The 11318-nt window shown below is 39.0% G+C and overlaps 1 long non-coding RNA gene across 1 annotated transcript; it reads left to right on the top strand.

Annotated features, from left to right (window-relative positions):
* The first annotated feature begins 6966 nt into the window (after nucleotides 1–6966).
* On the top strand, nucleotides 6967–7534 carry LOC122084001. Its single transcript, XR_006141793.1, has 3 exons — nucleotides 6967–7020; nucleotides 7256–7299; nucleotides 7382–7534. It is a non-coding gene; the product is annotated as an uncharacterized LOC122084001 (long non-coding RNA).
* Nucleotides 7535–11318: the final 3784 nt, after the last annotated feature.

Raw genomic sequence — 11318 nt, 5'->3', positions numbered from 1 at the left:
AAAAAAAAAAAAAAAAAAGAAAGAAAAAAACACCTTAAAAATTTGATTCCAAATGTTCACTTTTTATGTGGTATTTAAAACAGTACAAAAGATCAATTTGAGATCATTATATCATGTTGAGCTTGTTGAAGCTGAATTTTTCTTTTCAATAAAATTATTCATTTTGCATGTGGTATTTAAAACAATCTAAAAATAAATAGATTGAAATATTCCTATCATGAGTTAATGGGCACTTTACCTTGAATGTTGCGATAGCAATACCATGTAGAGTCATTACCACTGAAGCAAATATCAATGACTTGGTAATAATTATTGGTTTCCTCAGTATATATTTCTGTACATTTCATGGTGATCATCATTGTCCAAAAATGGCTTTCAAAGTAAGATAATATAAATATAATGTCAATTTTTTAATTAAAAAATAAAAGGTTTTATTACCTGAGCATGTATAAAGAAGGGTATAATATGGTGGCCATGAGAGAGAGAGAGAGAGAGAGAGAGAGAGAGGGGGCACCTCTCCGAACACCTAGGTTCAGCGAGTGAGACAAGCCGTCCAAGCCGTCGTTCAGCCGTCGTTTAGCCGTCGTTCAGCCGTTGTTCAGCCGTCGTTCAGGTGGTTAACGGAGGAGAAGCAGTCTAAGCCGTCGTTCAGCGAGTGAGACAAGGATCCAGTTCTGCTCGTCTGAAGCTGTCGTTCAGCCATCGTTCAAGGCTTTAGCAGATTTTCGAACAGCAGTGGAAACCCTACCGTGGTTCAGTGCTTGTATCTACGAAACCGAGAACGAGGTTACAGTGGATGAGAACCGAAGGGTGAGGGAGCAGATCTGAGTAGATCGGAGCAGATCCGAGCAGATCCGAAGATCCGAGCAGATCTGCAGTTCTCACGGCGTCCGAAGGGTGAGGGAGATTCGAGAGGGGGAGATCTGCCGATTTCGAGAGGGGGAGATCTGCCGATTTTTCTTTCTGTGTGTGTGTGAAGTACAGAGAGAGAGAGAGAGAGAGAAAGGAGAGGTCGATCTCGATTTCTTGACGGTTAAGTTTTTCTGAGCCAACCATCGATCGATCTCAGGGCTTCCAGACATAAGTAGTGTCTGGAATTATCGCTTAGGACCTGGCCGGGCATCATGCAAGAACTGGTCGACTTCTTTCTTTGATTCAAGCGGGATTCTCGTCGTTGCAGAGGCTTTCCATTGTGCAATCTTTATAGCGACCGATCTCAGGTTGCAGGTGACAAAAGAGATTGAATCCTCTGGAGAGGTTTTTGGGCTTGTGATGGGTGAAGGAGATCGAGCGACCTGCCTGACAGGGGAAAGAAACGATGGCCGGCCGCCGGACAGAGGCAAACAACGATTGATCACGGACTTTTTGCGCCCTGTGTGTTCTTCTACTCCTGATGTGGTGCTTGGTACTGCGGTGGAGCAAGGGGAGGAGAGGGAGGGTGAGAGAAATAAGGAAGATGGACAGCCTGTGGATCGGAAAGCCCGCAAATCTTATGCTACGGTGACAAAGAAGACTCTCCCTGACGTGGAGGATCTCCCAAATCCGATTCGTGTTGGATCTCTGACGAGGGTAGTGATTCCACAGGAAGCGTATGAAGAGAAATTGGAGACTTTTTCCTTTGCGCTGATAGGCAAAGTAAACTTCAGGTTTGTATCTATGGATGATATAAGGCGCGAGGTGGTTGCGAGTTGGAGGCTAAAGGGGAACGTGAACCTTTCTCCCCTAGGGAAGGGTTTTATTCTATTTCGTTTTGAGAAGGAGGGAGATATGGCCTCAATATGGAGGAGAGGACCGATCAAAGTAGGGGGACAAATTATTCGCTTTCAGAGATGGCGCCCAGAATTTAATATCAATGATAATTTCTCTCACACTAAGCTTGTTTGGATCCGATTCCCTGAGCTTCCCATGGAGTATTGGCATGAGAGAATCCTATTGACCATGGCAAAGGTAGCAGGACGGCCTGTCGCCCTGGACAATAAAACATTAAAAGCAACGATGGGTAATTATGCAAGAGTCCTAGTTGAGATGGAGCTCAATGGCGTTAGAGTTGAGGAGATGCAAGTGGAACGAAGACAACCGGGAAAGGAGACGATATTCTGGTTCAATCAGCGAATCGTCTACGAAGACAATATGGTTCGATGCTTCTCGTGCAAAAAACTGGGACATCATGCGAACCAATGTAGAGGTAAAATGGTGGGGAAAACCGCTGTTGAGCATCCTTCTCATAAGGTAGGCGGCGGCCAGGAAGCTAGCAGGGACGACAATTCTTCCCAAAAGGAAAGGAATCTGCGGTCTCCTACCAGAATGGTAGATGCAGCAAATGGGAATACTTTCCAAATCTGTAATGAGCCAAACGTGGAGGGTTACCTTAAGTGCCAAGATTTAGTGGTGGACTTAAATGGTGAAGAATATTTCCCAATTGAGAATATTCCTCACAATGCTATGGCTGGGGTGGATCCGATGGGTGCTGGGCAGAGAGTGGATAATATTTTGGACGTGGATGTCCTTGGGTCAACCCGGTCTTCTAACCCGTCTGAGAAGGAATCGCAGGCCTCAGGTGACGAGAGCGATCACAGGGAGGGTGTTATTCAGGTCAGGGAATCTCAGACACAGAGGGAGTACTCTCAAATGGTGCGTGCTTTACGACCACGGCGCAAAATTAATTACAAACCAGGTGGTAGGGGTGGCAGAGGGGGAAAGAGTGGCAGGGGCCAAGTTTGGGAGGGGGCTGAGAATAATCCCACATGCTCCCTTTGGTTGATAAGATCAAAGATAGATTGGCTGGGTGGACGGACGAGCTTTTATCTATGGCGGGTCGTGTAAAGCTAGTCAAGTTTGTGATCTCAGGTATTCCAGTTCATAATTTTGCTGTTTAGTAGTGGCTTGATTCTGTTGTGAATATGGTGGAATGATGTGTTTGAAATATTATATGGTCAGAGGATATGGAAGTGCAAAATAAAATTGTAGTAAAATGGGAGGATGTTTGCAAACCAAAGCAGGAGGGTGTTTGGGGATTCGTAGGTTGAGAGATGTGAATGTCACCTGTTTATGTAAGTCGGTATGGCAGATCAGAAATGAAGATTCTGTTATGGCTAAATTCTTTAGAGCTTGTTTCTTAAATAAGAATGGTTCTCTAAAAGGTGGCTATAGAATGTCTTCCATTTGGCCAAATTTGAAAAAAGTTTGGAATATTATCTCTGATAATATTGGGTGGACGGTGGGAAATGGGAAGCGGATAAATTTTTGGCTCGATAAATGGCTAGGGAGCTCCTCGCTAGCAACTTCGTTGGATATTGATGTTGTTGAGCTGTCTGATGCTTCCTCAAGAGTCTGACTTCATTGTCAATGAAAGATGGAATTTTCCATCAGTACAATCTCTCTTACTCTCTAATTTTTTTGCGATGGCAAAAAAATCTATAAATCCCACAGCTGATGAGGACATTTGTCATTGGTGTCCATCTTCGTCGGGTTCGTTCTCCATCAAATGGGCTTGGGAGGTGGTTCGACAGTCTTCTCCTTCTATTGGATGGCACTCAATAGTTTGGAGATCGAAGATCGAGCCTCGTCAAGAAATTTTTGGGTAGAGATTTATGAAAAGAAAAATTCCAACTGATGATACGGTAAAAAAGAAGGGTATTTCTTTGGCTTCTAAGTGTGTATTATGTGGTGTTGCAGAGGAATCATTTTTCCATATCTTCTTCTACTATGAGTTTTCCATTAAAGTTTTGATGAAGTTCTGTGACTGTTTTGGGAAGATCTGGCAGGGGGTTATTGAAATGGAGTGATTTTTTGTCCTGGTGGAAATTTTGTGGGAAATCGGTTTCCTTCAAATGGGTGTGGATGGCTACTTTTATTTTGATTCCTTTCTTCATCTGGATGGAAAGGAATTCCAGGTTTCATGATGGGATACAAAGGACACCTGAGCAGTGCTTCGCTCTGGTCCGGAATGAAATTAGTCTACAATCTTATTGCACTTCAGGGAATTATTTGTCTATTTCTGATTTTATGTGTGCAAGGAGTATTGGGATTCGATTTTCTCCTAGAAGACCTCGACAGATGTTTGAAATTTTCTGGTGTGCCCCAGTGGAGGATTGGATCAAATGTAATACTGATGTCCAGGCAGGGTGGGTATTGGTGGTGTGTTTCGAAACTTGAATTCTGAGGTAATTGGAAATTTTAGAGGGATTATAGGAGTAAAAACCAACTTTGAGGCAGAATTTTTAGCAGTCATAAAAGGTTTGGAACAGGCAAAAGCGATGGGTATCGAGTGTCTTTGGATTGAATGTGATTCAGTCGCTGTGGTCTTATTAATTTCAAGGGGTGTGGTTCCTTGGTTTTGTCATCAACGGTGGTGTAGTTTGCTTCCTTTCTTAAACTCTATTGAATGGAAGGTAACTCACTGTTATAGGGAGGCAAACTCAATTGCAGATTTTCTTGCTAAATCGGCAACTAAATTTAGTTTCTCTGATCCCATTGTCTCTTGGCCAGCTATGGTGCACCTAGATCTTGAAATGGATGCAACTAAGTGTCCCTGTTTCCATCTGATTTAATGTTTCTTTGTTAAGGATCTAGGGGGTTTTTGAGGTCTCTTCCTTACTGATGGCAATGTCCAAGGTGGGGAATCTGATCTAGCCCTCTTTAGTCTTTCTCTGGGCACTTTTGTGCGTGTATTTGGAGTGTTTTTCCCAATTCTTTCCTGTATATTTCTTTTTTATATTTTAATACAAATGATAATCTAGCAAAAATAATAAAAAAAATTATTTAATAATAGGGTCTCTTTTGACTACAAAAATAAAATCAAGTGATCATGTAATTCTCTATTTGCAGTGACAGATTATGGGAATTAATTTGCACCTTTGAATATCATAACACTCAAAACTTAAGATAAGCCCTGAATTCAATCATAGACACAACACTTAGAGAAGGAAAAAATTTATCATGCAAAAACCTCAATTATAGGTAAGGATGAATGTCTAATCCTACTTTGATGTGGTTATGCAAGTCTTTTGAAAAGATGCACAAACGGAAAATCACCAGAGAAATAAAGCAGCTAAGAAATAAAGTAGCTAAGTGAGTGAGGGAAAAACAACTAATGCAAAGATAAGTTTGGGTTTCAATTTTTGAGATGGTTTCTCATGCTTTTATCTCCCCCATTCTTTTAGTTCTTTTCAAAGAATTATTACTATTGGACTTGAAAAGAAAGGGATTTAGGTTCTGTTATTGAAAATCTACAGAGATATTAAGCCAAATTAATTGAAATAAAAATGAATCAAGCTATACTTAAGATTTAAGAGATATCTAAGGGAAGATATTTATTGCTTCTATATAGTTTGTCAGCACATGCTGTAAACTAACTAATTCTGCAGCTTTGGGGATTCCCCACCATATCCCAACAGAAAAAGTTAACAAATGTAGAATCCAAAAGAAGGTATGATTAGAACAAAATACCAAACAGTTTAGCTAGCAAGTTACGAACATTGTGTCATTACTGAATTCCATTCCAAGACAGGTACTTGATAAACTTTATATACATTATATGGGAAAAAGAATTAATTGGTCCTTACACCCTCTCAAACGGTCCCATGAAATGACCCTCTGCCCCCTGTGTGCACTCTGGTAGATAAAAATGTGGACTCCCCCTTGTTCCCATATTATTCCCTTCGTTCCCATATTATTTATACATAGAATTTATTTGTATTTTACATTTTGACCAACAATTCTCTCTTTCTCCTTTACTATTGGGTTTTTAATTTTAAATTACCCATTACAGTCTACAATGGTTACTAGGTTCAGAGTATAGTCTGTCTTCAAGTATTTGATGAATTTAATCAATTTGTGTTTCTCTCTCACCTTCTATGTTCTTTCTCCTTGTTCCAATTCACAAAGATAGTTCTGAAGAGCCGACAAGTGTACTTAGCTCGGGACAACCATACCAAGCTACCAGCTAGCTCAGACTTATCAAGGCCGAGCCTCCAGGTTAGACTATGACACCCTTCGCCGCCCCAGCAATTAAGACTTATCAAGGCCGAGCCTCCAGGTCAGACCAACAATCTTATCTGAAAATTCATTCGCTAGTTCAGCACGACCTTACTAACATGGCCAGTTCTGTCGGTGGCCCTGCGTACCGTCATTTCCAATGGCACTAGTTCTGCTCGCGACCACGCATGCACAACCACCGGCGGCAAGGAGGCGCAATAGAACTGGATCTTCAAGTCCTCCTAGACGTCGACCAGCACGTGAGGCACATCGAGCCATTAGCATGAACCAACAAACACGTGTTCATGGAGAGTCCATGAGAAACAATGATGCACCACTTGAGGCCTCAGTTTTTTCGCCGAGACACTCCATCCATGCGACAGAAGGGCGATCCCACTCTCAGGAGGCAGTGAGCTGTGAGTACAACGGAAGGACACATACTAGAGAAGAAAGTCGAAGCCATCACACAAGGGATGAAACTTGGTCGCGAGTAAGAGTCTGTCAAGGCAGCACCATTGAGATGACCGTGCAGGAGGTCAGCCGCCCAGTTATTGAAGCCCGGCTTGGGTCAGTAAGGGGCCCCAAGATACCGAGCTTCATCCTCTCACGAAAGCAATACAAGAATGACTAAGTTTGGAGCGGTGCCATAAAAAACTCTATGAGAAGTTAGATGGTCTCAAAAAGCCAGCATTTGACCTAAAGTTTGCGTCGACACACAGTGTCCTATCTGACGAACTAAGGGGGCATTTGGTTCGAATTATCCATCGGACCAGATTCCAGGGAATCAGTTTCCCATTAAATTTAAACCATTTGACTCATTTTTGTGAAAAGCCGATCCGGAGTCGTGGTGGCCAGTAGAATCGGGGATTTCAACTAAAATCCACGACTCATTCGGATTAACCTCAATAGGTTAATCCAGGATCGAGTCACGGTTTATTGGGTTGCTATAAAAAACATGGATTCACTCTGAAGCAAAAATTTCGGAGTCCTGCGATTCTCACTGTGAAACTTGATCGAGGTTTTCCCTGAAACAGAGCGACGGAGGTGAGAAATCCCATCGTCCTCTTCCTCTTCTTCTTCTTCTTCTTCTTCTTCCTCTGCTTCCTCTGCTTCCTCTTCTTACTCGTCTTCGTCTTCTTCAGCTCGAGGATTCTTCTTCCTCTTCCTCTTCGTCTTCGTCTTCTTCTTCTTCTTCTTATTTTTCTTCTTTGTTCCTTCTCTTTTTCTTCTTCTTTTTCTGTGTTTAGGGTTTCTCACGTTTACCCACTGTCCATGATAGATGCTCGCATCTGAGAAGATTGCCTAAAACCGAGTTGATTGAAGGTGAGATTTCCCCTCTTCTTTGTATTCTTGGCCTACATTTGTGTTTTATTAAGATTATTGAAGTTCGGTTTCTATTTTTCAGGTTGTAAACTTCATATCTAGGGTTTACCCTCTTTCCAAATCAGACGATCGACTCCGAGGTTTGAATCTGCAAAATCGAAGCTTGATTTAAGGTGAGATTTCCATTCTTATGTGATTTTTTCTTCTTCGTATGCGTGTTCTTAATATTATGGAAATTCGGTTTCCATTTTTTCAGATTTTAATCTTCTTCCTCTTCTTCTTCTTCTTCTTCTTCTTCTTCTTCTTCTTTCTGTAAAGAAATTTCTGTTATTCTGTAACTTCCTTTGGAATGTATGGAATTCTGATTAGGTTTTGATCTCTTTTTCTTCTCTGCTTCTCTGTAAAACTATAATGTTTGCTTTGGTAATCTCTGTTACTTTGCTTTGTAGTTGTCTCTGTTTTGATATGTGAGCTTGAGCGGGGTCAGGTTTGTATGATGGAAGGAAAAAAGGGTGGGTTTTCAATAGGAGAAGAGAATGTTTTGGTTTTCCTGTTCTGTTCCTGGGCATCTTATTGCTTTTTGTTTGAATTGCTTCTTGATCGGTCTGGGTTTTGGAACTTCGCTTAAAGGTGCTAGTTAAAACGCCATGGAACTCTTTATGTCCCTGTGAAAGCAAAACCTTACTTTTTTTTTTCATTATGTAACATAGACGGTTTGGTTTATGATCATATTTTCCATTTTGCTAATGATTGAGAAGGTTTGGTTTATGATCATATTTTCCATTTTGCTAATGATTGAGAAGCTTTTGTTTATGATCATATTTTCCTTTTTGCTAATGATTGAGACGGTTTAGTTTATGATCATATTTTCCTTTTACTAATGATTGTGAATATTTTCCTTTTACTAATGATTGTGAATGTGAAAGCAAAATCCTTGTTGTTTTTTTATTTTCTTGGGTGAATATATTTTTTTATTTTAATTTTCTTTCAGATACACTAGATGATTTGGTTTATGATCATCTTTTTAATTTTTTTTTTCTTTCTTTTACTAAGGGTTGGGAATTAGGGTTGAAATGGTCCTTTGTAGAAACAAGGGATTTTGTAGAATATCCAATGGTTTGAGCTTTTATGATTGGAATTCAGCACCAGCAAGGAACTTCCTCTTAAATCCCTAGGTTGTTAATGGCCTTAGTATGCTTGACTGTGTCAATTTCCAGGTTTCTGACGTATCTAACTTCTTTTTGGTCCCTAATTGTCTTCTTCGTGATCATTGTTAGTTTCAATTGCTGAATTGGGATTCTTTTTTTAATCTAGTTTCTCTGGCTTTGGTCCCCTGTTTTGTCCCCCCCTCCCTTCATGATCATGCTCTGTTAGCTGTGGAGCCTATGCTTCCTTATCGGGTGTTGCAGATCATCCGTTTGACTAGGTTACTGTATAAGATTAGATGCTTGTGACTCATTTTGGGTGTTCTTCACTGCAATTTTATTTTGTTCTAGAACTTTAGTTGCCTAATCATGATAGCTACAGTTAATCTGCTACTGTTGGGTGCTTCTAAGCCCATCGTGATACTATGTTACTACTCAGGTGTTTATTTTTTTCTTGCCCGTGTCTGTTGCATTGCCTTGAAAGTCTAGACTCGTGCCTTCTATCCAACTTTTTTCTTGGATTGGATAACCAAATTATGGAACCTTCTGAGTTGACCTAAGAATAATTTCCAATGTAGATAATGTGAGCATGTTCTAAAGTCCTCCTTTTACATTTTGCTACTGTTATTGGATGCTTCCTTATTGTGGATTACTGTTGTATACATTGAAGCTTGAGGTTTTTTTTTGAATCATTAAATGTATGTAATTTGATTTATATTATCAACATAGGCTTTGGTTTTATAAGAGCAGCATATATGCTTGTTTTCTACAATAGAGCCATTTCACTTTCATTCCCAGAAACCTACAAGTCAGTCTACAAGCAGAGTTTATTTTATAACTTTTTCACACTCCAACACGTTCGCATTTTGAATGATCAGACTTCTAATTCCTTAGATTCCAATCTTATGCTCTGTCATTCCATCCTAATAGAGCCATAAGGAGGATATATAAAGAAAGGAGAGAACTATAATGAGGAGGATAAGATACTGATTATTTGATTTGAAAAATTTTCATATACTGCTTAATTTGTATCCTTCTTAGTTTTAGGAAATATATTGTTTGTTATGTAAATTTCTTGTATTCATCAAAGACTATGAAACCAATATATAGCTTAATCATATGGGCTATGAACATGTATTTTTGTTCCTTATATTATTTTTTTTTCTTTCTATGGAGTTGTCTATGTTCTTACTTTTCATTGAAAATTTGAAATTAAAATGGAACTTCTAAACATAGGTTACAATATAAAATAGTATCTTTATGAAAATTTATATTCTATTCGTTATGTTTGTATTTCTCTAATTAATTATTGCTTGTCTTGTGTATGGCATAAATTTGTTTCTAATATAATTCAATTAAGTATGTGGGAGTCAAGGTTCTTAAGGTGCCTATTTATTGTCTCTTTGGTGAAAAAACTAGGTGAAAAACTTTCATTGGGACATTTGGGGGCATCTGTTGCATTGCATCTTTACAGATGGTTTCTTCCTATTTCTTTGTTGTGCTCTCCTTGTTGTCTTTTATTGGGGTTCCCTGTTGTATTGTGTCTTTCTAGATGAATGTGTTTAGTATATATCTACAAATATTTCAAATGGGTCTTTGATTTATATCTTTAAATTTGAAATGGTGTTGTAGGTGGGGAAAAAATCTCAGACCTTATTCGAGATTCAGGCAACCAGACGTCTGGTTCAGAGCAGGGCAGGTGGCAAACAGAACTTACCCAAGTAGCAATAGAGTTAATTGAGGTAAGCATCAGGAGGCCCTACATTTAGATTTCCAACTTTGTGTGTTTATGTGTAGAAACAAAATCTGAGCATCCACATGCCTTAATAAATTGCTATTCCAACTTCTTTTTTAGGGTATAAGGCAATTGCAATTCACTTTACCTATTTCTTGAATTTTGTTATGGAAATGGAAGTTTTTTTACACTGCGTTATGTACTTTCCATCTTATATGTGGGCTATGATTTGAGGTCTTATACAAATTGAAACTGAATTAAAAACTGAATAATTTTCTTAACATCAAAACCGAATCATATTGAATTGATTCAGTTTATTCGGTCCATACATGGTCTCATTAATTCAGTTCAAATTCGATTTAAGTGGACTAATTTCTGCCTAACTTAAATTAATATTTATTGTTAATGAATAGCAATGGTCAATTCTGGCTATTATGTTTTTCTTCAAATAGGAATAATTCTTTGTTCTCTGTTGATATTTTGATTGTGTGCCAATAGTACCATGTACTACACTATGTAGAATTGGTGCTTATAATTTAAGTCTTGTAATGCACCGATTTGTAACTGAATCTTCTATATAGCACCAATTTATTATTTCTTTAATTTGAATGTAGATTTACTTTTACAATGGAGTTTGATGACGGCTACAAGAGGCGAAGGAAAATCATAATCTTTACGGCGATTGCTGTTATTATAGCAGTAGACCAGTATATAAAAAAATATTTGAAGAAAAAGCCATACTGTTGTGAACCCCTACGCTGTATTATTGAAACAGAGAAAATTATCGGTCACACTGATAAAACCTGTCGAGAACAAATAAGGTTAAGCAAGAGGGCTTTTTTCAGTTTAAGTCATTTGATTAGGGAGAAGGGTCTATTGAGGGATAACAGATCTGTGCAAGTGAATGAACAACTAGTTATGTTTCTACAGACAGTAGGACACAATATTAAAAACCGCGTCATTGCACACAAGTTTGGACATTCTGGTGAGACTGTAAGTAGGTACTTTAACCTTGTATTGGGAGCAATCATTAAATTGTACCCGATACTATTGAAACCTCCAAGTATCGCAGTGCATCATCGAATAACAAGTAATGAAGGAAGATTTTACCCTTATTTCAAGGACTGCATCGGAGCCAT

The sequence above is a fragment of the Macadamia integrifolia genome, chromosome 7, assembly GCF_013358625.1.
Source record: "Macadamia integrifolia cultivar HAES 741 chromosome 7, SCU_Mint_v3, whole genome shotgun sequence".
Lineage (NCBI taxonomy): Eukaryota > Viridiplantae > Streptophyta > Magnoliopsida > Proteales > Proteaceae > Macadamia > Macadamia integrifolia.
This window is presented reverse-complemented; position numbering and strand designations above follow the sequence as displayed.